The following is a 26,383-nucleotide window of genomic DNA, read 5'->3' as shown; positions in this document are numbered from 1 at the left end:
CATTTTTGAAAATGTCATGTTTTTTATCAGAACAAATTTATAAAATATTGCAAATTCTGTATATTACAAGAGTAAAAAAAAAAAGTTATATAAGCCAAAGACCTGTTACCCACATATCCCTGTACTATTGACATTGAGGGTGGTATCTTCTGGCTGGAGTAAGCCAGGTGGGGGTAGCCCCGATGCCAAGGTCCTATGAGGTCAGGACAACAGGGTTCGTTAAGAGCCTGAATGGTATCTGACATAGGCCTGAGCATCTGTTGGGTGGTCATAGTCTCCAAACCTCAGGCCTCCTCTAGGTCCTCTACAATGAACCAGCTTCCTGAAGAGACCTTAAAGAAGTCCTTGAGAAACTGTAAAGTGGTCATGACACATGCAAGATCAAACTGTTGAACGAAGAGATTCCATTTATAGTCTCAGGTAAACTCCAGAACTGAAGTTCTGCTGAAAAGTGAAATTAGGATCAAAAACAAGTGGGGATACATTTCTATCATATAAGGAAGATTTGAAACAAATAGTAAAATTAAGTGGGGTGGAAGAAAGAAAAGGGATATAGGGACAACCTCATTGTATGTTAGTGAAGAAGGAGCACCACCCCCGAGCACCACCTCTTCTTCTGCTTTTTTAAGGTTTATTAAAGTATAATTTACACACATAAAATCCACCTGTTGTAAGTCTACAGTTTTGTGATTTTTAGTTCGTTTATCCAGTGTGAAACTATTTCTGCAATCCAGTTTCAGAATATTTCTATCATCTTCCAAAGTTCCCTTGTGCTTGCTCCCACCCCCAGTCTCAGCAACCACTGATCTATTCTCTGTATGAATTCACCTTTTAAAAGATGTTTCATGTAAATGGAATTTTACAATATGTGGGTTTTTTTGTCTGGTTTATTTTGCTTAGTATAATGTTTTGGAAGTCCATCCACGTCATTGTATGTATAAACAGCTTGTTTCTTTTTATTGATGAATAATATTCTATTGTAGAGATATTCCACATTTTGTTTATTCACTCACCCAGCTAATAAATATTTGAATTGCTTCTAGTTTTTGGCTACTGTGAATAAAACTGATATGAACATTTGAGTACAAGTTTTTGCGCAGACACCTAGGAGTCAATCTTGGTATCTTTTCTCCATCACATTCCACATTCAAACAATCATCAATTTCTGCCTAATTTACTTGTGAAGCATGTATCACATCTATCGGCCAACTTCTTCCCATTTCCTGTTCCCCCATCGTAGTACAGCCATCAACATTTTCGGGTAGACTGCAAAAGCCTCATATTTGGTCTTCCTCCCAATCTATTCTCCATGGACCAGCCAGAGAAATATTTCTGAAATAAAAATTCTGATCATGTTGCTTACTTTTACACACACACACACACTTAAAATCTTTAATTATCTCCCATTTCTTTTAGACTAAAATCTAAAATATGCACACAAGGCCATCACTCAAGCCTCGTCTAGAACCACTCTAGAACTTTCTCCTACCTCTTTTCTGGAGTCCAGCCACAGTGGCCTTCTTGTCCTTCTCTGAGGCTGAGTATATGCTGTTTCTCCTGTCAGCAATACCTCTGCCCCACCTGCTGTAGCTAACCAACTCTTACACATTCTTCATGTCACTGCTTAAATATCTCTTCTACAGAAAGCATTTTTTATTTATCCAGTCTGTGCTCCCTTGCTTCAACACTCCAATCACAGCATGTTCTTCTCTTTAAAGCACTTTCCTCAGTTGTAATCAAATAGTTATTTACTCATTTGCTTATTCCTCAGATTCTAAGCTCCACGAGAACAAGAACCTTGTCTGCCTTTTTCATGAGTGTATCTCCTGAGTCTAGCAGCGATCTCCAAATAGTGATTTTTTTTTCCTAAACGAATGAGTGAATTAACCCTTTCAGGTTCTCATAAAGAATACCAAGATTCTTTCCAGGTGTATTTTCTCTACACAGGAAGGCTACATAATTAGAAAAATATTCTGGACTGGGTATTAATTCACTTCTATTTTTCAGAAAAAAATACAGCTTTATATAAATTTATAGTGTTTATGTTTGTTTTCCTTAAGTGTATGGGCATTGAGGAAGATCATATTAACTACATTTGTTTTTCAGGTACCTGGAAGTACATAGTTGGAAAACATTTACAAACACTGAAAAATAAAACTATTATACTTCACTGTTGCCATTAGTTTTGATTCTTGATCTGTGATGCTAAAAAATTCAGAAGAGTGGCTTTTATTCTATTCAGACTCATAGCAACCCTATAGAACAGAGTAGAATCACTCCATAGGGTTTCCAAGCTGCAACTGGTGGATTCAAACTGTCAACCTTTTGGTTAGCTGTTGTAGCTCTTAACCACAGCACCATCAGGGCTCCTGTATTAACGATAAATGAAATAACAAGAACACTCTGTAAGGTAGTGTGCATACCATCCCAACTTTTCTGGAGCTCAGTGGTGTTGGATAATTTATCTCAGGTTCCAAAGATAATTCACCAGAGCTGTAAGCCCTCAGAAGTAACAGAATATAATGATTAGACACCTAGACTTTGCAGTCAGACAAATCTGGATTCAAGAGTGGCTTTGTCACTTGCTAACTATGTGACCTCAGGCAGGCTACTTAGTCTCTGTAAGCCTCATTTTTCTTTTATTTTTGGTTCTTTACAATCGGGACCATTGTGGAATCATAGGGCTACCATAAGAATTATATGAGATAATACGAGGAAAGCAGTTAACGCAGTAGCTGACACAGAGTAAGAATTTAAAAAAGGAGACAGTATTCTAGATGGAAAGGATTATGAGATGATACTTCAGGAAGAGAAATGAAAGTAAACACCAAAACATATGCAGGAAAATAGCGAGCGTAGTGAAATAAAGTGTTGGGAGTCAAGTGACATAAATTGTCAGAAGTTAGGTTGTGACCAGATTATGGAATAATCTGAACATCAGGCTAATAGATTGAGTTTGGTACTAGAAACAATGAGGAGCCAGAGGAGCCATTGAGAAAGAGCTATGTGGCCTTTTTTTTTTTTTTTTACTTTTCAGGTTTAGATTTGGCTACACCAAGGCAGGAGTCCCTGGGTGTTGCAAACAGTTAACTCACTTGGCTGCTAACCGAAAAGTACCTTGGAAGAAAGCCCTGACACTCTATTTCTGGAAAATCACCCATAAAAAGCCCCATAGAGCAGAGTTCTACTCAGACACACGTGGGTTGCCATGAGTTGCAGTTGACTGTATGGCAGGTGGTCACACCAAGGTAACCCCATAAGTTGTGCTTATGTAGAGCAGGTGGTCACACCAAGGTAACCCCGTAAGTTGTGCTTATGTAGAGCAGGTGGTCACACCAAGGTAACCCCGTAAGTTGTGCTTATGTAGAGCAGGTGGTCACACCAAGGTAACCCCGTAAGTTGTGCTTATGTAGAGCAGGTGGTCACACCAAGGTAACCCCGTAAGTTGTGCTTATGTAGAGCAGGTGGTCACACCAAGGTAACCCCGTAAGTTGTGCTTATGTAGAGCAGGTGGTCACACCAAGGTAACCCCGTAAGTTGTGCTTATGTAGAGCACCTGACTAAACTCTTCCTCAAATGTGGATAACTGAGAGGGCATAGGTTAACACAGCCAATGAGGTATTGTCAGTAAAATAAAGCACTTAATTAAAATATTATTTATAAATGCTGGGTAATTATGAAGTACAGGACTTTGCTTAGCAATCTTGAAAGCAGAATACCGTACACAAAATTTAAATAAATACCAACCCCCAAGTGTATATTTATAACTTTTTCTGTGTCAGTATTGTTTTAGCCATCATCGTTGTTGTTAGGTGCCATTGAGTCAGTTCCAACTCATAGAAACCCTACGTACAACAGAACGAAACACCGCCTGGTCCTGTGCCATCCTCTCAATCATTGCTATGTTTGAGCCCATTGTTGCAGCCACTGTATCAATCCATCTGATGGAGAGCCTTCCTCTTTTTTGCTGATCCTCTGCTTTACCAAGCATGATGTCCTTCTCCTCACAACTGGACCAGTAAGCAACATCATCATAAACAGAGAAAATATTCAAGTTGCCAAGGATTTCATTTTACTCTGTATCCACAATCAATGCCCATCGAAGCAGCAGTCAAGAAATCAAATGACGTATTTTATTGGACAAATCTGCTGCAAGAGATCTCTCTAAAGTGTTAAAAAGCAAAGGTATCACTTTGAGGACTAAGGTGCATCTGACCAAGCCATAGTATAGTCAATGCTTGATATGCATTTGAGAGCTAGACAATGAATAAGGAAGACCAAAGAAGAACTGATGCCTTTGAGTTATGGTGTTGGCGAAGAATATTGAATATACCACGGACTGCCAGAAGAGTGAACAAATCTGTCTTGGAAGAAGTACAGTCAGAATGCTCCTTAGAAGGGAGGATGGCGAGTGTCTTATGTAGCCACTGTTTTTTAATCTAATTGGCATATTCCCCTTTCTAATTGAAGCAGACTCATATTTTGTTACCATTTTCTGGTGGGATTGCTGTTTACAGAAGAATTCTTTTCTCTTTATTGTTGTTGTTGTTAGTTTCCGCTGAGTCGATTCCAACTCATGGCGACCCCAGAGTAGAACTGCTCCATAGGGTTTTCAAGGCTGTGACCTGACCTTTCAGGAGCAGATCACCAGGCCTGTCTTCCAAGGCGCTGGGTGGGTTTGAACAGCCAACCTTTCGGCTAGTAGTCAAGTGCTTAATCAGTAGTTGAGTGCTTAACCATTTGCACCACCCAGCTGCCATTCTTTTCTCTTAAGCCTGTGCATTTAGTCTGCAGAGAAATGATAAAGTACTCAAAGGTAAGACTAATTTTTGCATCTCCAGTCCCTTGCATAGGGCCATGCACAGTATAAATGCTCAGTAAACGTTTGCAAACATTTGTTAAAGGAAAGAATGTAGAAAGGAAGGAAAGGGGAGGAAGGGCACAAGAAGAGTCCAATCTGAATGTGGAGAATGAAGAAAACCTGGGGAACATTTCAGTGATACAGAATCAGAAAAATTCTGAAAATTCTGAAGAGTCAATATATACTAAATGGTTGCTACCAAGATCTGAATTTTCTAGTAAATTTGGGATGTGTAAATCACATCTACTCTTTCAGCAAAATATTAGGGTATTGTGGACCCATAAGATACATAAATGCTTTTATGTATTTATTCCATATGGATAGTCTTGGTATCCAAACTACATGAGTGTATAGGATGTGAGCTGCTAAGATTTAAATGGGCAAGAATTTATATGAAGTGAGATTCAGAGGTTATTCTACATGAAACATTTGAAAAAAAATATCATGCATGTTAAATAAGTACTTCCTACCAGAAATGAAACAAATCTGGAAATCAAATAACTTTGCAGATGGAGGTATCAATCAGGCAGAATTAGTCAAGTGAGTATTGGCAGAAGCCGATGAGAAATCAGCAACCTTCATTGGTAATCTGAGTCCATCAGAGTTCAGGAGCACAATGGGAGAGGCCACAGCCCTATGAGGGAGTCCCTGAAATGAATTCTGTGGGGGACATTTGGTGATCCGGGATGACGTGGACATTTTGTGTTTATTTTGTCCCGTATTGAAAGCCCAAAAAGAGTCCGGATCAAAGGCTGAAAATAGAGCCTAGCTAGGCCGCTAATCAGGTTGGCAGTTCAGGTTCACCAGTTGCTTCTTGGAAACCGTATGGGGCAGTTCTACTCTGTCCTATAGGGTCACTGTGAGTCAGAATCGACTTGACGGCATGGTTTTTGTTTCAGCGCCTGGCACATTGTGAACACTTGATGAAAGTTCTTTGACTAAAAGCAGATTTCCCCATTGATCTCATTGATAAAACTCCTTCACTATAATTGCCCCGTTGACTAAAGCATTGTCTATTGCAGGCTCATATTTCAAGCAATAAACACCATCAGATCTTGTAGACCCCATTAGAAATCCCTTTTTGGAGAAACAATTTTACTTTCCTAGGATTTGATGGCGGAGGAGAATTAATACAGCTTTTTTTTTTTTTTTCTATTAATAAAGATTAGACATTAGAGACACTTTTTTTCACTTAGCTTTGCGGAATTATTATTATACCAGCTGTGGAATGCATAAGCAAACATGAATCGAGCAGGTTTCAAGGCCTCCTTGTGAAGGCTGAGTGTCACAGCTTTAACAGAGCTGTTAGAGTACCTAGTGTGTATCCAATTAATACGGCAGCTCCTTTAGGTGACAGTGACCCACATCCTTGGGCCATGTGTTTAACAGATCTTTTCAGGGATTTCCCATATATAGTATTTGCTGTTACTGTCTGAAATTGGCCCCAGACTCAAAGTGACTGCGTGCGCAATGGAACGAAATGCCGCCCAGCCCTCTGCCATTTCCATGACTGACTGCAGATGCTACTATTGTGATTTACAGGGTTTCCATTGGCTGATTTTGGAAGTAGTTTTCCAGGACTCTCTTCCTAGTCTGTCTTAGTCTGGAGGCTCTACTGACATCTGTTCAGCATCCTACCACTTGCCGTCAAGTCAGTTCGGACTCATGGTGACCCCGTGAGCGTCAGACTAGAACTGTGCTCCACAGGGGTTTTGATGGCTGATTTTCCAAAAGTAGATCACCAGGTATTCCTTCTGAGGTGTCTCTGGGTGGATTCAAACAACCGACCTTTGAGTTAGTAGCACAAATCTCCACTGAGAGATGGGTGGCATACATATTAATATTTTGGTGGTGGTTATAAATTGTGTATTGCCAATCTGTTCCTCATGATCGATCACAAAAGAGACTTGACAAATTGGAGTGTGTCAGAAAAAAGAAACCATGAATATGACGGTCCTGGAAACCCCAACATTTGAGGAGTGCCTGGAGTAATTGAGGATACTTAGTTTGAAAAAGAAGAGATTTGTCACACAGTATTTCAGGGTCTGCCACGTGAAAGGAAGCATATACTGTTCTCTTTTGTACTAATAGTGAAATATTTCAGATCAGTATAATGGAAAACCATATGACTGAAAGTGTCGAAATGCTGGGTACCTAGTGAAGTACTGAGATCTCTGTCACTCATTGGAAATGTTCAAATAGAACTAGATGCCATCACCACTGTATAATCAAACCCAAAAAACCAAACTAGCTGCCCTCTGGTCGATTCCAACTCATAGCAACCCTATAGGACAGAGTAGAACTGCCCCACAGGGTTTCCAAGGAGTGGCTGGTGGATTCAAACTGCTGGACCTTTTGGTTAGCAGCCAAGTTCTTAACCTTTGTACCACCAGGGCTCCATCACTCTATAGAATGGGTCAATTAACAAAATAAAAATTATAAATCAAACGCATTAGAGCCTGCCTTCTGAAGTTGCAAGCCCCATGTGGAAATACAGTTTGAAAAAAGCTTGGTAGACATTCTACAAGGGCCGAACATTTTATCATCATCATTATCATTTTGTTTGGGAAATGAAAATTGCTACAGATGGAAATGTCCGGTGAAAAGTCCAGTGACCCATCTGTTCAGTCTGTGAAGTATATTTATTTACTGAATAAGGTTTAAATTGAGAAACTTTAGGGAAAGGTGGCAGAAGGGTTGATGAATGGAAAGAGACAAATGGAGAATATTTAAATTGAAAGAAACAGAGTAGAATATGATTTGATATTGAGGGTAAACAAAAAGGGGTCAGGAAACAGAGCACAAAAGTTAAAAATTATGTTTTCTCAGTTGAAGACCTTTTTTTTTTTTTTTTTAATGTGAAGTACATATAACATTTTAGTCAGCACTATAAAGAACTCAGGGAGGAGGGAGATTATTTAGCAAACCTCTTTGTTCCCAGCTAGTCACACTGCATGCTAATGAACAAGTACTTGGTATGCCCTGGACACCTAACAGGAATTAGCCACAAATCTTACACCTAAAAGGCTTTGTGTGATTCCCCTCAGCAAATCAGACCAGCTGCTCTGGCTGGCCTGCCTCCTCTTCCCAAGTCTAATCACTTTCCACACATTTAAGCACGATTTGAAGAACGGCTACAAAGCATGTTGTTAAAAACAGAGCAAAATAACTTTCTCTCTAGGTGAAAAAGAATACACTTATTCTAAATGTGTTCCACAAGTTAAAAGCAAGTGGGAGGGTGGAAAGGTTAAGGTGGACCAGTGGCATCACTAGGGTTGGTGACACCTAGTGTTGTAACTCATGGTGTCACCCCCCCCACCCCCACCCCATGGACCTCCTCTGGTACCAGGCGATACAGAAAACCGTAAACCCGTTCCTGTCGAGTGGACTCATCTCGGCCCTACAAAACAGAGTAGAACTGCCCCATAGAGTTTCCAAGGATTCGAATTGCAACCTTTTGGTTAGCAGCTATAGCAATTAACCACTATGCCATCAGGGTTTCCTTAGTAACGTTTCTTATGAATTTTAATCATAGAATAATATGTGATAAATATAATTTTAAATTAAACGAAATTTTCTTAGATTATGTGAATACTAACAACAAAATTGTTTTATAAAATCTTTCTATATTGAATTTACATTATTAGTAACTGATTTTTCTCCTTTTCCTTTAATTATTACTTCACTCTCAAAAAAAATTATCGATATAGGTTCACAAATACTAGTTACCATAATATTGTAGCTGAAACACCAGAAAATTTGACAAAGTTAGCAACTATAAAAACACCAGCAGTAATGTGAACACCAGCAGTAACTTAAACAACAGTGAGTGCTTGTAGCACGTGCAGATGAAACCACATGATTCAGAGATTCACTGTAATGGGGCAATAATGACAGCTCTCACCGGAGTGCATAAGAAGGTTCAAAAAGTAAGTTAGCATAAAGTTTTAACTTTGTAGGTATATTGATACATGTAAGCCGGGGTTCCCTGGTGGCTTAGCGGTTAAGTACTAGGGCTGCTAACCAAAAGGTCGGCAGTTGGAATCCACCAGGCGCTCCTCGGAAACTCTACGGAGCGGTTTTACTCTGCCCTATAGGATTGCTATGAGTCCGCATAGACTCGGTGGCAGCGGGTTTTAAGCTGGGTTTATGAAAGATGCTGTTGTTATAACTAACTACATGGATATTTTTATAAAACATAATAAATTTCCACTGAAACAGTGAACAAAAATTTTATAGGCAGACATTTTGGTATTACCCCCTCTGACAGTGCTACCTGGTGCGGTCTGCAGCCCACCCCTCCCTACCCCCTAGTGAGGCCACTGAGGTAGACACGTCTTCCTCAAGTTTCTTTTCAATACACTTCAAACTTTTTTTTACAACATGTAGTAGAATTACGCAATTAGTTCAACGACAGAATGCAGTTATTTCAACTGCGTTCTTCCAGAATGTCTTGAGTTCCTTTAACATAAAATCCCATACAATGTGGAGAAAGAGAAGACAAATGTCTAGAGAGAGGTTAGTGACTTGCAAGCAGATTCCATCCTGGTGTCTGTGCGAGTTGCCTTATTTACGGTGGACTTCAGCTTTGCTTTATTAGTTTATAACCCCTTAAGGTCTGTAGGCGTAGGGCTGTTCTAGATTAACAGGTCATTGCATAGGTATTTGTTATTAAAAACACATTGCAGGACTTGGCTACTAGCTTGCAGACTCCAGCACTGACCTTACTATTTCTTTTATACAACACCGTGATTCCACTACAGTCTGTCTTGAAGTTATGCCCCCATGTAGCGTGGTGGCGCAACAGAAAGCTGCTAACCGAAAGGTTGGCACTTTGAACCCACTCAGTGGCTCTGCAGGAGAAAGCCCCCACGATCTGCCTCCATAAAGATTACAACCTAGGAAATTCTATGGGGAAGTTCTACTCTGTCACATGGAGTCCCTATGAGTTGCAGGCAACTCGATGGCACCAAACAACAGCATAGCCTGATAGGACAGCACAGGCCACTTGATTGTTCCAAAAGTTACAAGCAATAAAAGTAAATGATGCATATCCTCCCTGTGGGGCCTCTGTACTTTCCAGCTCTGAAATACACTCAAAAAAAGTACAAACACCAAACCTGGTCTGAGATTTACCCTGAGAAGACTCTGGCCCAGGGGGGGGAAAATCCCTTCTTCAGCATCTCTGGTATTGAAACTATTAGCAAATTTATAATTTTGTTTATTCATTTGCTGGGCTCTAGTGGCACAGTAGTTAAGTGCTTGCCTACTAACTGAAAGGTTGACAGTTGGAACCCTCCAGGCTCCACGAGATAAAGACGTGGCAGTCTGCTTCTGTGAAGAATACAGCCTTGGAAACCCGGTGGGGGCAGTTCTACTGTATCCTATATGGTTGCTATGAGCTGGAATAGACTCAACGGCAAACAGTACAGTAGTATAATCTAGATAGCAAGGAAAGCATCCAGACAACAGTTTCTTCCTCTCTGCTTCCCTACCCTGAATGTAACTCCCTCTCTTCACTGGCCCCAAATGGAAATTCTTCAGCTAAGCACTTTGCAATCCCCTTGCTGAAGGATTTCTTTACCTTAGAATCTTGGGTTTAATTTCCTCTGCCTCCCTCATCTTTAAGGCCCAGTAGAAGGTCGGGTCCAATTTTTTTTTTTTTTTCTTAAGTCTCCAGACAGGAGAATAAAGACACATTTACTTCTTCGTACTCGTAATGCCGTGCCCAAGCACTGTTTTCAATTCCGTTTTACTTTCAGTTTTCACTCTTCTAATCTGAATCATCCTCCTAAACCGTCAGACTGTCTGTGGTGTTCTTATTAGCTCGCCACCCAACTTACCATTTCAACCTATCACAGTTCTTGCCTGAGACTCTCCTTCCCTAGAACTGACTAAAAAGTGACTCGACTTTACCCATGTAAACATACACTGCTTGGCTTATAGTATGAATTTGATAAATGTTTGTTGGATGAATAAATTTATGAGCTCTTAAGTTATATATAACATTTCTGCTTCCAAAGTATGTGGCCAAGAGCAGAGTCTTCCATGAGTAGATTTTCTGTGTGGCGGATTATTTGTAGTCCACTGTTTTCTCCCTTTGACCTTCCCTCTGAATCCTGTTTTGCTGGTGGGCAACTCCAGCCAAGGAGGGTCGGTGGGGCATGTCGGGGATGAGATGTCAGCAATATCAGTATGTGATTTGTGGCATGACATTTGCTTTGTATATGAGAACAAAGATAAATGACTTTTCTAGAGCATCTGCCTTCGTGGTTTGTTCACTGTTCTCCTCCACTTGAGTAATGTAGGAAATCGAGACTGATGATTTGTCTTTATGTCATTAATTTTTTTTTTGGTATATGCTTATATTTCTTAAAAATACATAATTAAAAATAAATTCCTTTTAAAATATAAAATGTTTTAAATATAAATTTTTGGTATATATATGTATAAAAAACCCATTGCCGTCGAGTCAATTCTGACTCATAGCAACCCTACAGGACAGAATAGAACTGCCCCACACATGTACATATATATATACACACATATGTAAGTATTTTTAAAGGAACCCTAGTGACACAACAGTTAAGCACTCAGTTGCTAACTGAAAGGTTGACGGTTTGAGCCCACCCAGCTGCTCTGCACGAAAAAGACTTGGAGACCTGCTTCAGTAAATATTAGATTTTAGAAAACCCTATGGGGCAGTTCTACTCTGTCACATGGGGATACCATGAGTCAAAAATCAACTTAATGGTACCTAACAACAATATATATTTATACAACATTTTATTCTCATAAAATTTTATTTATATTTGTATATTTCCCGCTGTTCAAGAGTTCTTTATGTCAGCATATGTCAGTATAATCTAAGATGTTATAACTTAAGGACTCTCTACATTAAGTTAGTATGAATACTTGTTGATTGCCACAGGGACACTGAGTACCATTCTCCTAAGCTTTGTCAGTATATATGTACAGGGTCTGTCCACACTGTTTTGCCCTCTAGTTGTTCTCTGGGTGTTTCACTTATGGATATCTTGCCTCTCTAACTGTATTTCCTTAAGGCAGGGATTATGTCTCAGACTGTATTTCTCTGGAATCCACGTTTAGCAAAGTCTGGTCATATAGTAGATGTCTAAAAATGCTACTGAGATGAGCCTTGGTTGAACATAAAAGTGCATTTAAAAAAAAAAAAAAACTCTTTTAGTAATTCCTGCAGGACTTGCCTCAGCTAATAAAGAAATAGCACTGTTTGACAGTCTTACAGTATCGGTATGTAAACAGACCTTCAGTTCTAGGCCTGGCTTTCTTGCTGATCTGTTCTAAATATTATTATTTACTATACTTGTTGATGTTTTGACTGGTTTAAGTTTTTCTTTAAAAAAAATACAGAAATTTGAAGATTGTTATCTGTTCCCTTATTTATTTGTATTGGGGAAAAGTCTATTTACTTCATTCCTTCTACGGAACAAAATATTTTATATGTAATATAATACTCTTTGAAGCAATAGAAGGCTTCTTATTCATCTTTGTTCCTCGTCCCTCATGCCAAGGTATATCTAGTTCATAGTAAGCATTCAATAACAGCTTAATTTTTTAATATTTACTAATTTCTCAAAACACAGTATGAAAATGAGAAGCCACAACATCAAAAATGGATGAAATTGGTTACATAAAATTTTACATGGGTAATAAAACACAATAAACAAATTAAGAGGATGAAATGTATTCTTAAAAAAATATATTCAAGATATATGAGAAAGAAGTAGTGTTCAAAATATTTAAAAAAAAACTTCCTTATTAATCAAATAAAAAAAGAGCAGGCCAATAAAAATATGAGTGGAAGTTACACAAGCCATTCACAGAATAAGAATACCAAAGAGTAGATGCATATAAAATTACTTACCTTTACTAATAGTTAAAATAAACTACAGTTTAAAATGATCTATCACTTTTCACTTGCCAGACTGACAAAGAATCAAATGACTGATATTATATATTGGTAAGGGTGGGGGAAAAATATACCCTCACATGCTGTGAGTGAAAGTAGAACATTGGTGAGAATAATTTAGGTGGATTTTGTAATATCTTTTAAAATTTAAATGTGATAAAAGCACTGACCCATAAATTCTAGTACTAGAAACATTTGCCACAGAAATACCAGCATAAGTATGCAAGAATGTAGGTGAAATAATATTTATTGTATTCTTCATTACTGTGACATCCTATAAATAAATGCTATCTACGGGAGTTTGAAAAAATAAATTAAAAAGAATAAAGTAGACCAAAGGATGTATTACATTGGGCAGATTTGCTGTAAAAGGCCTCTTTAAAGTTTTCAAAAGCAAAGATGTCACTTTGATGATTAAGGCGTTTCATCCAAACCACGGTCTTTTCAATCACCTCAAATGCATGCAAAAACTGGACAAGGAAAAAAAGACAGAAGAATTGATGCATTTGAATTATGGTGTTAGCAAAGAATATTGAGTGTGCCATGGACTTCCGAAACAATAAACAAATCAGTCTTAGAAGAAATAAAACTGGAATGCTCCTTAGAAGCAATGATGGCGAAACTTCATCTTGCTTACTTTGGACATGTCATCAAGAAAGACCAAGCCCTTGAAAAGGATATCATGGTAAAGTAGAGGGTCAGCAAAAATGAGGGAAACTCTCAATGAGACAGATTGACACAATAGTCACAACAATGGGCTCAAATATATTAAAGATCATGAAGATGGTGCAGGACCCAGAGACGTTTCATTCTGCTACACAGAAGGTAACCATGAGTCGGAGCTGACTTGATGGCAACTAACAATAACAACAACACACGTATAATTCCACCACCCACCTGTCAGTTTGCTGTACTGTGGTAGCTTTCATGTTGCTATGATGCTGAAAGCTATGCCTCTGGTATTTCAAACACCAGCAGGGTCACAATGGTGGGCAAGTTTCAGTGAAGCTTCCAGGGTAAGAGAGAGTAGGAAGCAGAGCCTGGTGATCTACTTCTAAAAATTAGCCAATGAAAACCCTATAGACCACAACAGAATAATGTCCAATATAATGATATGAGCCCTTACGTTGGAGGGCACTGTATAATCACTGCAGCAATGGACTCAAACCTGTCAACAATCCTGAAGATGGAGAAGACCAGGCAATGTTTTGTTGTTATGCTGTAGATAGGTTGCCATGAGTCAGAGTCAACTTGATGGCAACTAACAACAACATGTGTGGTTATGGAAAAAGGGACAAAGTTATTTTGAATACAAAGGGAAGTTGTGGATGGCATATTTAGTTATGATCTCATTTTATATAATTAAAACATACATCAAAATATCTTGGAATTTCACTTCTAGCAACATGAACTAATGTATTTTAAACTATTAACAAAAATTGATAAAGTATATAACAAAAATGTAAATATCTTGTTAAAGTTAAAACAAAGAAAAAAGTCCCTAAGAACCAGAAGCGAAGAGAGAACTGTATAACCAGCAGGGTATTATAGAAGCTGCCGAGAGTGCTCAGCCCACACCTCTTGGAACCTGTTAACTTTCAATTCCCAGTATTTGAATCTCTGTAACTTAGGGATTTCTTTCCCTGGAACTCTGGAAGTTTGCTCTGACTACACACGGCATGTTAGAAATGCTAGGGAATAATATCCCTCTCTCCCCACACTCCAGAAATCCTCAACCTATGACTCCCCATATGTGATGTGTAAAATATACTAGCTTTCACCTCTTACATGGGATAATTCTGAGGCATGTGTACTTTTTCCCAGTGTTTCCCACTTAAATCACCCAATGAAGTAGCTAGCTTAAAAACACACCCTCTATTGGTTGTTTTTGACTCCTTATATCAGTTCCTCACTGTCTTACTGGGGCTCTGTGCACCTCCCAAAGAGTCTATATGCTCTTGAGTCCTTGTCTTAGGATCTGCTTCTGGGGAACCCAAACTAAGAAAGATATTAATTACTCATAAGGCCCAGGAGATAGGATTGGGGATGTCTATTCAGAAGCAAAAGTGAAGAAAACTAGAGCCTTGTATTAACATGACCCTGGGCTTCCCTTCAAGGAAAAGAGAAATCAAGTGTCTCTGTTTGCTATCCCAGAGATGTGGCAAGGCAGTGTCTCTGTTATCCAGGTTGGGAAAAAACAAAGACACAAGCAAACAAACTCACATGAGAAATTGAAAACTAAGATTTGATCCTGGCATCTGAAGGGTACAGAAATCCTCAGATATAAAAATGAATGTGAAAACTAGTTCTAGAATGGCAAAATTCCTGAGACATTGCTTAGAAGCAAATACAAAACACGTAAAACAGGAAAACAAGAAATCTCTTGAATATAAGCTAAATGAAAAAATTACAATAAAAATTAAAATAAATCCATCAAGAAGGAGTCAGCAGACAGGAGAAGTAGAACACAAGTTAATAGAACAATCTGAAGGAATCCACAAAAGAAGTGGGAGAAAAATTATTGGGGATGAACAAAAGAATTGAAACCGTAGGGAAAGAGTAAACCAAACCCAGTGCCGTCAAGTCGATTCCGACTCATAGCGATCCTAGAGGGCAGAGTAGAACTGCCCCATAGAGTTTCCAAGGAGCACCTGGAGGATTCAAACTGCCAGCCCTTTGATTAGCAGCCGTAGCACTTAACCACTACGCCACCAGGGTTTCCAGGGAAATAGTAGGACACTGAAATAGGAATGGGCAGCATTTTTAAGAACAAATATAGCTTCTACAAGTAAGAAATGTGATAATAAAAACTCAAATATGGATTAAAAGCATTTTAGTCATGGCTCCAAAGAATATGACTGTACTGGAAGATAAATCTGAGAGCTTTTTTCACAATGAAGTACAGTGAAATAAAGATATGGTAGATATGAAAGAGTAAATAAGAAAAATGAAGGATAGAATGAGACTGTTGAACATGTATTTAATAGACATTTAAGAAAGTGAGGAAATACAGGAGACACAATTTTCAACGAAAGAGAGGCTGCAATTTTATTAGATGTGATGAAATACATGACCTATAAAACAGAAGGAATATGAGATTACAAAACAGGATAAATAAAAGTAAATCTAGATATTTTTATGCATCTGCAGAAGATGGAAGACAGAGTGTGGTAGCCCTCAGCCCTCCCCTAAACATCCTTCAACAGCTGCACCTTCCAGATCTACAGCAGTATTCACACTGAGGCCATTTCTTGCCAGACTGTTCCCGCCAGGGCTGAGCTGAGGCATTTCTGCCCATAGCCAAACTCTTCTACCAAGCAATTTGACTTAGGAGATCCCCACGAGCCTGGTTGAGTTTCTGAGAGCTCTACTACCCCAAACTCCTTTCTTCTCCTACTCCTTTCAGGAGTTTCAGACTGGCATTGTAGTCTGAAGGTTTACCCTGTCTACTACTCCTTCCTTTCCCCTTTATCCTTTGTAGATATCCTCCCTGACCTGGCAAGAAATATCTTGTAGTTTTAATTTTGTTTGGGTATGTGCTTTGTGGAGGGCCTGAACCCAAACAGAAAATCTTAAAAGCCATCAGAAAAGACAGGTCGCCAGAAAGTAACAATTAGACTTACAGAAGAATTTTTATCAGCAACATACAGACCAAAAGCATGTGAATGTTATCTTCGAAGTGCTAAGAGAAAAGAACTCTTCTATAGTCTGTTAATTATCATTCAAAAAAAAAAAAAAAAAGCAAGGGCTAAATAAGGACATTTTTCTTTTTAACACTAAAAGTATTTACTACTAACAGACTCTCAAAGAAAGAATCTGAACCTAAAAAGAAAGAACCTGATGTAGAAAACAATGTTGGAAAGCAGGTAGGTAAATTTAAATAAGCATGTACCATAAAAAATTGTGAAAGATAGTAGCTCAGAGTTTAAAAACAAGATATAAAAACCAAACCCTTGCCGTTGAGTTAGTTCCGACTCACAGTGACCCTATAGGACAGAGTACAACTACCCCATAGGGTTTCCAAGGACTGGCTAGTGGATCCAAACTGCTGACCTTTTGGTTAGCAGCCTAGCTCTTTACCACTGCACTACCAGGGCTCCAAAAACAAGACAGCTTTTGTATTTGGAGCCCTGGTAGCGCAGTGGTTTAATATTGTCAAATATTAGACAATAATAACATGGTTTTGGGGATGCGCGTGCTCTGATTTAAGAAAATTAAGTCCCGGGGTGGTGCAAATAGTTAACACATTTGGCTACTAACCAAAAGGTTGGAGGTTGGAGGCCACCCAGAGGCACCTTGGAAGAAAAAGCCTGAGAAATCAGCCATTGGAAACTGTACTGAGGATAGTTCTACTCTGACACAAATGGAATAGCCATGAGCCAGAACTGACTCCACGACAACTAATTTTAAATAAGTTTCTTACATTATTCTGGGGTGTGGTAAAGATATTGAATGAATATAAACATTTTTATATTTTAATTACAGTATGAATGTTAAAGATTTAAGAGTAATCACTGAAGCCATAAAAATAAAATACGTAATCTCCAAACCAATAGAGGGAAAATGGAGCATTAAAAACTCAATCCATTAAACTGAAAACAGGAAAAAAGCAAATAAAGAAGAAAAAAGAATAATAAATAGAAAATCACTGTTAATACTGAATAAACAAATCTAAATGTATATATAAATTTAACTATGGTTAAAAGACAAAGAGTCTCCAATTACATTAAAAATAAAATTGTTTAAAAAAGACACACCCAAAACATACACTCACAGAAATGTTGAAAGTAAGAAGGTGAAAAAAAGATACGCCAGGAGAATAAAAACCAAAAGAGAAATGGAATAGTGCTTTTAATATTAGATGGAACAGGCTTCACAGCAGAAGTGATTTTGGGAATCAGGATAAAAGAGACAATTACCATAAAGGTACAATCATCTTGTATTTGTATTCTCCTACCAGCAAACCTCTAAGTATAAAAAAAAAAAAAAAAAACCAAAAATTGACAGAATTACAAAGAGAAATTCATAAATCCATAGTTATAGCAGGAGATTTTAATGGACCTACCCTAGTCATTGATCAAGCAGTCAAAAAACTGTAAGGGAATAGACAATTTTGAAAACACGGTTAGCAAGATTGAGCAATAGAAACACTTCCCAACTATTAGAAAAAAATGCATTTTTTTCTTTCTCAGAGGATTTTCTTTTATAAAAATTAGTGACTTATTAAGCTACAAAGCAAGTCTCAAAAATACCTAAGAATCATTTTACATAAGCAAAATCCTCTGAACACAATGCATTAAATTTAGAAATCAATAATAACAGAAACCAACCTTTTCTTCACCTCCACGCTTAGAAATTTAAAACAACCACTTCTAAGTAATTATTGAGTTTTAAAAATCACAGAAATTACAAAGTACTTAGAAATGAATAGGTCATAGTTCAAAGATATGATGTTCAGCTAAAAAGGTACTTGGGGCAGGGAAAGGAATTCATAGCTTGGAAAGTATAAATTAAAAAAAGAAGAACAACTATAACTCAGCAACAGAGTAAACTAGTCAGTAGAATAAAGAAAACCTAACATTCAGGATAGAAATTAAACAGAAAAGAGATAAGACACGCTGACCTGAGAGCATTTGCACTTGCTATACCCTCTCCTTGGAAGAAGGAGCCCTGGTGGTACAATGCTTGAGTGCTCGGCAGCTAGTAAAATGTAGGCAGTTCGAATTCACCAGCTACTCTGGGAGAAAACACCTAGCAATCTGTTCCCTTAACAGCCTAGGAAACCCTATGGGGACGTTCTCCGTTCTACATGGTCGCTATGAGTTAGAACCCACTCAACAGCATACAACAACAACAATATTCATAAAATATCATTCAAGAAGCCTTCAAAAACAATTTAGGCAAAAGCTCCATAATAAACATATAGTGGTCCCTCGATATCTGCAGGGTTTGGTTTCTGGGGATACCAAAATCAGCAGATGCTCAAGTCCCTCATATGAAATTGCATAGTATTTGCATCTAACCTACAGACATCCTCTCAAAAATGCTCAAACAACCAGAGCTGGAGAGAAACTGAGTGTCTGAGATGGCGGGAGGCTACAGCAGGGGATGCCTGCACATCACTTCATTCCAGTAGGTTCCGCATAGTGCTCCGTGTGCAGGGTTTTCAAGTTTTGCTTTTTGGAACCTTTTTTTTTCTTGAATATTTTCAATCTGTGGTTGGATGAATCCTCAGACGTGGGACTGTGGACATGGAGGGCTGACTGTACTCACAGGATGTTGTATTATTTTAGTGAAAAAAATTTTGAGAATGTTCTTAGACTCAAATATCAAACCTGCAATTGTTGGAGACAAAGGAGACACTGGGATGCATTGGGAAGACATCCTACCATCACCCTTTGATACTTTTGTCTGTTGTTTCTTTTCTTGTTTGTGGATGGTTTAGGGATCCAGATGTGTTTTCCCCCATTATCACCCGACCCCCCCCCCCGCCCCGCCCCAGGAAAACTTAGAAGTCTGTAGTAGAAAGGAGTGAAGGAAATTGAAAAATAATTGCCACTTATTAAAGATCACTTGATCAGTACTTCTCACAGCTCACAGCTCTTTATTCCCCCCATCTTCAATGTAAGTATAATAATCAAAACCCAGCAAACAAACAGACCCATTGCCATTGAGTCAATTCCAACTCAGAGGTCCCTACAGGACAAAGTAGAACTGCCCCACAGGATTTCCAGGGGGCAGCTGGTGGATTCTAACTGCCGACCTTTTGATTAGCAGCCTGAGCTCTTAACCACTGCACCACCAGGGCTCCTATAATAATCACGTACCTTCATTTTAGGGAACAGTTGTTGCAGGGACTGTAGTCAGAGTGAAGTTTTCATGCTTGTAAAATATATTAATGCAACAGTAATTGTAGAAAGTTAATTGAAACCAGATGATCAAAAACACTTATACTTTTGACAATACACCAAGACACAAAAATTATTGTTACATAGAATACTTTCCATAAGAGAACTTTACATCTATTTATTTGTAGAATAAAATCTAAGCTGAGAAAATTCCTCACTAAATCCAAGGTACTTTTAATCTGCTGCTGATGAAGTTTTCAAAAGCAGAATTTAAGTGAAAGTTTTGGGTATGAAGAAATAAGAAATGTAGAACATTCACCCAATAAAAACCAAAAACAAATTTGTTGACGTCTAGTGACCCTTTAGGACAGAGTAGAACTGCCCCATAGCAGCTGGTGGATTTGAACTGCCAACCTTTTGGTTAGAAGCCAAACATAATATGTAAATATACAGTATTAGATGAGGTTATATTTTCCAAAGTTCACATACATATTGTATGCATCTTATTACATTTGAGCTAGTTATGTAACCCCAAAAGTTGATTAAATGGGCAGAGAAATGAGCTTCCAGATAAAACTATTGTGGTAGATTTCAATTAATGTGTTTACATAGTCCTTGATAATATTTAGAGTTCCTGGGTGGTACAAACAGTTAACAGGCTTGGCTGCTCACTGAGGTTGGAGATTTGAGATACCCAGAGGTGAACTGAAAGAAAGGTCTGGCAATCTGCTTTTGAAAAATCAGTCATTGAAAATCCTATGGGGACACCATGAGTTGGAGTCAATTCAATGGCAACTGGTTTGATAGCATTTATCTTATGAACCCACCTCAAACATAGAATGGGTTTACCTTATGAGACATCGTAAGGTGCAGAAGACCCACAGAATAAAAAGGAAACTTTTGACTTCTGTACACTTTTTAATATACTATGAACACTTGCATTTGACATATTGCATGCCTCAGCAAAGCTACACAATTTGTAAGGCATATTTTTTTCTGTATGTATTTTTTTTGTTTTGTTTTATAGTCTCTTAGGTGAAATAAAAAATATCCTTAAAAAGCCCAAAATGGAAACCCTGGTGGCGTAGTGGTTAAGAGCTATGGTTGCTAAGCAAAGGTTGGCAGTTCAAATCCACCAGGTGCTCCTTGGAAACTTTATGGGCCAGTTCTACTTTATAGGGTTGCTATGAGTTGGAATAGACACGATGGCAATGGTTTTTTTTTTTTTTAAGGTGAAATCAAAAGTATTCTTAAAAATCCCAAAACAGTGTTAGTGTGATGTGGATGATACTGCATGAGAGAAGCTTAAGCAATTGGGAGTCATTGATAAAATTATAAAATCTTAACCAGGAATTCTTCCTGGCTTAGTGCATGGAGCAGCAGTAAAATAGTGAATCACAATTTGTAAAGAAATCCTAGATTGCTTTCTGGAGGCGAATTATAAGTATGTTGCTGATTATATTTACATAACAACTGCTAAGGTGACTGAACTCTTCTCTGCAAGCATTCAGCCCTTAAGAAAGCTGGAATTAGATCACTTTTGACAACTCGCTGAAGCATCTGTTAGGAAAAACTAGAAGAACTAATAAGAAACTAGGTGACCTAATCTCAACGTTATTGTGAAAAAATTTCCCCCGACATGCTCGACTTGGTTGTTTTCTTTCAAATCTCCTTTCTATATTATTATTACTCCACATTATTAAAATCCTGGATTCATATTTTCTTATGTATCAGAAATTTAAATAAGAAACAAAATGATGACAGGAGCCTATACAATAACAATAATGATGAACAGTAGTTAAGTTACATAGATCTTTCCACCATCCACACTACCACCCATGAATAAATATTATTTATATACATATATATGTGAGTATATGTATATGTAAATGTATATGTTTATACACACCAGTACCAGTTGCCACTGAGCCAATTCTGACCCATGGTGATCTCAGGTGTGTCAGAGAGTAGAACTGTGCTCCACACAGTTTTCAATGGCTGATTTTGGGGGAATAGATCAACCAGGCCTTTCTTTCAAGGTGCCTCTGGGTGGATTCAAACCTCTCACTTTTTTCAGTTAGCAGCCAAGTGCATTAACCATTTTGCTCCACTTATCCTTACCATAACACCGCAGGCATTATCATACACAAAGGCTGGTGACTTCCTTGAGACTGTAGTATAGGTGACTGTGAAAGCCAGGATTAGATTTAAAGATTCCTGTCTTTCCCCTAGAATTCTGTTTCTCAATGCTTACACCTAAGTTTTCTACAATCACTGATTACCTTACCCATCAGTGACGTGGCCACAGAAGTGCCTTTCCCTGTCCCCTCTCCACTCTTACCCAACAAGTGACTCCCTGTCCTCACCTTATGAGGACCAAATAGACCCAAACAAGAGGCGAAGAAGGTGTCCCAGGTATCATGAAAACACTAAGCAAATATTTCCATAAACTACTGGCTGTATTGTTTAACGTCTATGTACTCATTGCACTTTGATTTCATATCCTTGTGGGCTGCATAAGTTTTTGTGGGCTAACTGGAAATCAAATCATCATGAATAAAGCAGCATCTATGGAATAATTCTTTTTCAGCTCTTGACTTTTGTGCCAAAACATCTTTGTATATTGGAAATGTTCACACTTTCATGTAAAGGAAAAGATATTAATAACGACACAATTTAAAAGAGTCAAGCTATCATTAGGGGCCACATATAATATGATTGCACTAAAAAAAAGAGTCTACGAGTAAACACGGAACAACATACTAATACCGCAGCTACTCTCAAATATAAATGGAAAATTCCTGTCATCAGGGTCCAAGCCAGAAGCCTCAGCCCCTCACCACTAGAAATGTATAAAGAGGCTCTCATGTCTACAGAGTTTTCTGAAGCATGAGCTCTGGCAGGGCTCCAGTAATATAGGCAGCACCATGTAAAAACCAGATGCGTATGCATTTGAATCATTTCCTGGCTCCTCCTCTTCTCCCGACCTCTGAATGCCAGTGGAAGGCTACTCCTCCACCCTCTTCCTATTTGTATTGTCTTCCTAGGTGATCTCATCTGGTTTCAGGGCTTTAAATAGCATATATATAGGGTCACCATGAGTTGGAATTGACTCGATGGCAGTGGGTTTGGTTTTTGGTTTTATATTAATAAATCTAAGCTCTATTTTGATCTTGCCCCCAAACTCTAGATTTCTTCATCTCTGTTTCAGTAATAGATATCTCAAACTTAATATGTTCAAGAGAGAACTGTTTACTTCTTTCTTGTATCTCCCTTCCTCCAACTTGATCCTTCCTCAATCTTCTCCATTTGAGTACCTGGTACCACCCAGAGATACAGCCCAAAATCTAGACTTCATCAATTGATCCCAAATTTATTTTATTTAAATGACACATACAGAATATACACAATACACACAGTACTTACTACCAGGCCCAGTCCTAAATGTGTGTGTGTATTTACACATACACTCACACACGTTATGGAAGTCTTATATCCACTTGGAAACACTGGTGGAGTAGTAGTTAAGAGCTATGGCTGCTAACCAAAAGGTTGGCAGTTCGAATCCACCAGGCTTTCCTTGGAAACCCTATGGGGCAGTTCTACTCTGTCCTACATGGTCGCTATAATTCAGAATCAACTCGCTGGCAACAGGTTTTTTGTTTGTTTGTTTTATATATATCCACTCGGTTCTAAAATCTGTCATGACAACTTATAATTCTAGATTCTATTCATTAGAGGATATTATGCTTCAGTCATACTCCTATAGCATTCTTTTTCTGTGTGTATAATACACACACACACATACATGCACACATGAAATTACTGATAGTCAACAGTTTTCTGATTAAAAAATGGTAATCTCAGTGGTTTGAACTATATATATATATATTTATATGCACATGCACACATACACGTTAAGTACCCAACCTAGTACAGTAAGAAAAACAAAATCATCTGATTATTGAACTGAGACTCTTTAAGTAAAAAAAAAAAAAATACAGCCAGCATGCTTAAAACATCTAGGCCATACTAAAAAATGGAATATAAAATACTGGCACTAAAGTTCAATTTCAGTTAAGCATATGTAAAAACCCACTTGGGTTGAATACTGAACACAGTTCTGATGCTGCCCGTGCCCTATGGGGAAAGCCAGAGAAGACCCACCAGATTGCAATTCTGGGTCTCCATGACAGCCCTTACAGCTAGTATTTTCAAAAATTTTCTCCACCTTTGATTTGTTCAATTATTGCCCTGATTTTTTAAGATATAAACACTGGAAGGGGTGATATTCAAAATAAATAACCACTTGTGTAGCCAGATGCAAATGATTGGCATGTCCATCTCGGTTTCTACTAGTGGGAACAAATGACCCAGGACAAGGACGAAGACTCAGAGAAACCTCTGCTATGTGGAATCTGGAAATGATTTCAGCCACACCAAAATACTTGTCCTAGCCTGAAACCCTAATTAAAAAAAAAAAAAAAAAGCTATGATCTCAGATCTCTGACATAATTTCAGGCCTACTTCACAGTTAGATAATCATTGAAGTAATCCTGCATACTCGAGATTTCATGAATTAAAAGAAAAAAAAAATGCAGGTCAAAATACCAGGTCCTTTTTTTTTTTCTTTTAAATTGAAATTCTACACATAAAATCCAACCCCAACCACTGCCATCGAGTCGATTCCGACTCATAGCGACTCTATAGGACAGAGTAGAACTGCCCCATAGAGTTTCCAAGGAAACATAAAATGAGCTTTGAAAAAGTCCTTTATGGATTCCTTAAGTTACCTTTTTGTATTTCTTTTAAGAAGGAACACAGTAAATGTTTGCTGTATTAATAAGAGAACAAATAACTTACATGCCCTTTCACAAGAATTTGAGAAAGTGTCAAACAAAAACTATATGTAACTGCTATTTAGTTACTTAACAGTTTGCAATAACTCTTTGTTATTACTCTATAATGTTTTAAAGCTAAAAATATTTTGTCAGTTTAAAAATTCATGAAGTATCATGAGTTAATCTTTTGGCTTAAATATTATGCAAATTTTCCTTAGTTTATACTATCACCTGTAAGGTATGATATTATCAATTGAAAATAGTACATTTCATAAAACTTGTTAGTTGCCATTGAGTTGATTTCAACCCACGGCAACCCTATGTGTATAGAGTAGAGCTGCTCCATAGCGTTTTCAAGGCTGTAACCTTTTGGAAGCAGATCATCAGGCCTGTCTTCTGGGGTGCCTCCGGATGGGTTCAAACTACCAACCTTTCAGCAAAACTTACCACTTACTAGTATGTTTTTAATTTTACAAGTTCCACTATAAAACTTACCACTTGTTAATATGTTTTTAACTTAACAAATTCTACTATAAAACTTACCATCTATTAATATGTTTTTAATTTAATAACTTCTATTATACTCTTTTTTTTTAATTATTGGACATTAATTCTTTTTAAAATTCCAATTTTCTAATTTATTTTTTGAAAAGACCACATGATTTATGAAAACTAAAATTATACATCTGTTTAAAAAGAGCATCAATACAGCAGGATATATCATATATATTTTTATTAACTATTTAATATTTCTCTTCCAAATATATATATTTCAAGTTGTTTGTAAGTTGCTCATAAACAACTAATTAGATTCTAGGTTTAGGACTTAGCATATTTTGTATTTGTTAGCTGTTATTTCAAGTTCACCTGTGCCCCAGAGATACCCTGGCGTTGAAAAAAACCTACATAAAGTGCTAATAAAAGACAAATACCCAAGAAAAGGTAACAAACTGTGAGAGACAATAAAGACCTGGTTTTGTACAACTAGACCAGAATTTGTCTGTGGGATGGCTACATTTACTCTAGTGTTTCTCTTTTTTCCAACCACTTAAATAATTAATTTGCTAGCTCCCCACAGCATGGTGAGTGTAGTGAAAACAAATGTTTTTGTATGTTTATAGCATACATGTGTTATCATTTTTATTCAGAGAGATTAGATTTGTTTGTATGGAACCTGTAAACTGAAGAACATTTGGGATAATGAAGAAAGTTGTTAACAACTCAGTTCAGCTAATTTATACCAACTTTTTACTATATATGACAACATTAACTTCCATGCAGAAAAACCGTACATCAGAAATTAAATGATACACTTTGTAAGTATCCTTAATAGGAAATGTGAGGTGGAAATGAAAGACAGTTTATTACAAATAGCTCTTTGACCCACAATTTCTGTAGGGTATTAGCAATCGCAAAAAGGATAATGTTTTTCAAAGTATTACTGGCAAACAACTGTTATAAAATAATTACCCTATTGAAATTGTACATCTTTTAAAAAGTTTTTGCAAAATGGTTATAATGGGCACAGTAAAATATGAAAATTGAACACATACTTATTAATTTTTAGGTACTTAGTATGTGATTTTTATGAATGCAAGTTTCATTTTTAATATATACAGTCAAAATGAAAAAGACAACGCAAAAAATTGAGAATCTATTTCTGGTGCATATTATGAATGCTTTTTTTTCTTTCTTTCCACATTCTTTAAAGAAAACAAAGAAAGAAAAAAAGGAAAAGTTGCATAGTGCTTATTATGTACCAGTCACTGTTTTAAACACCTCCAAAAACCAAAACCAAACCAGTTGTTTTCGAGTCAATTCTGACTCATAGCGGCCCTATAGGACAGAGTAGAACTGCCCCATAGGGTTTCCAAGGAGTTGC

At 37.6% G+C, this 26,383-nt stretch overlaps 1 protein-coding gene across 2 annotated transcripts in view; it reads right to left on the bottom strand.

The window, feature by feature from the left end:
* PDE7B (phosphodiesterase 7B) overlaps positions 1 to 26,383 on the bottom strand; it is a 377,838-nt gene that overhangs the window by 338,151 nt on the left and 13,304 nt on the right. Inside the window, exon 1 of one of the 2 annotated variants that reach the window (XM_049901739.1) lies at positions 10,446 to 11,286. The exons of the other annotated variant lie outside the window; for it this stretch is intronic. The gene's annotated coding sequence lies outside the window, so the exon portion shown is untranslated. Of the gene's footprint in view, positions 1 to 10,445; positions 11,287 to 26,383 lie in introns of those variants that run through there. 2 annotated transcript variants of the gene reach the window in all.

This window comes from Elephas maximus, chromosome 1, assembly GCF_024166365.1.
Source record: "Elephas maximus indicus isolate mEleMax1 chromosome 1, mEleMax1 primary haplotype, whole genome shotgun sequence".
NCBI lineage: Eukaryota > Metazoa > Chordata > Mammalia > Proboscidea > Elephantidae > Elephas > Elephas maximus.
The sequence above is the reverse complement of the archived record's forward strand: the minus strand, read 5'-3'. Positions and strand labels throughout refer to the sequence as shown.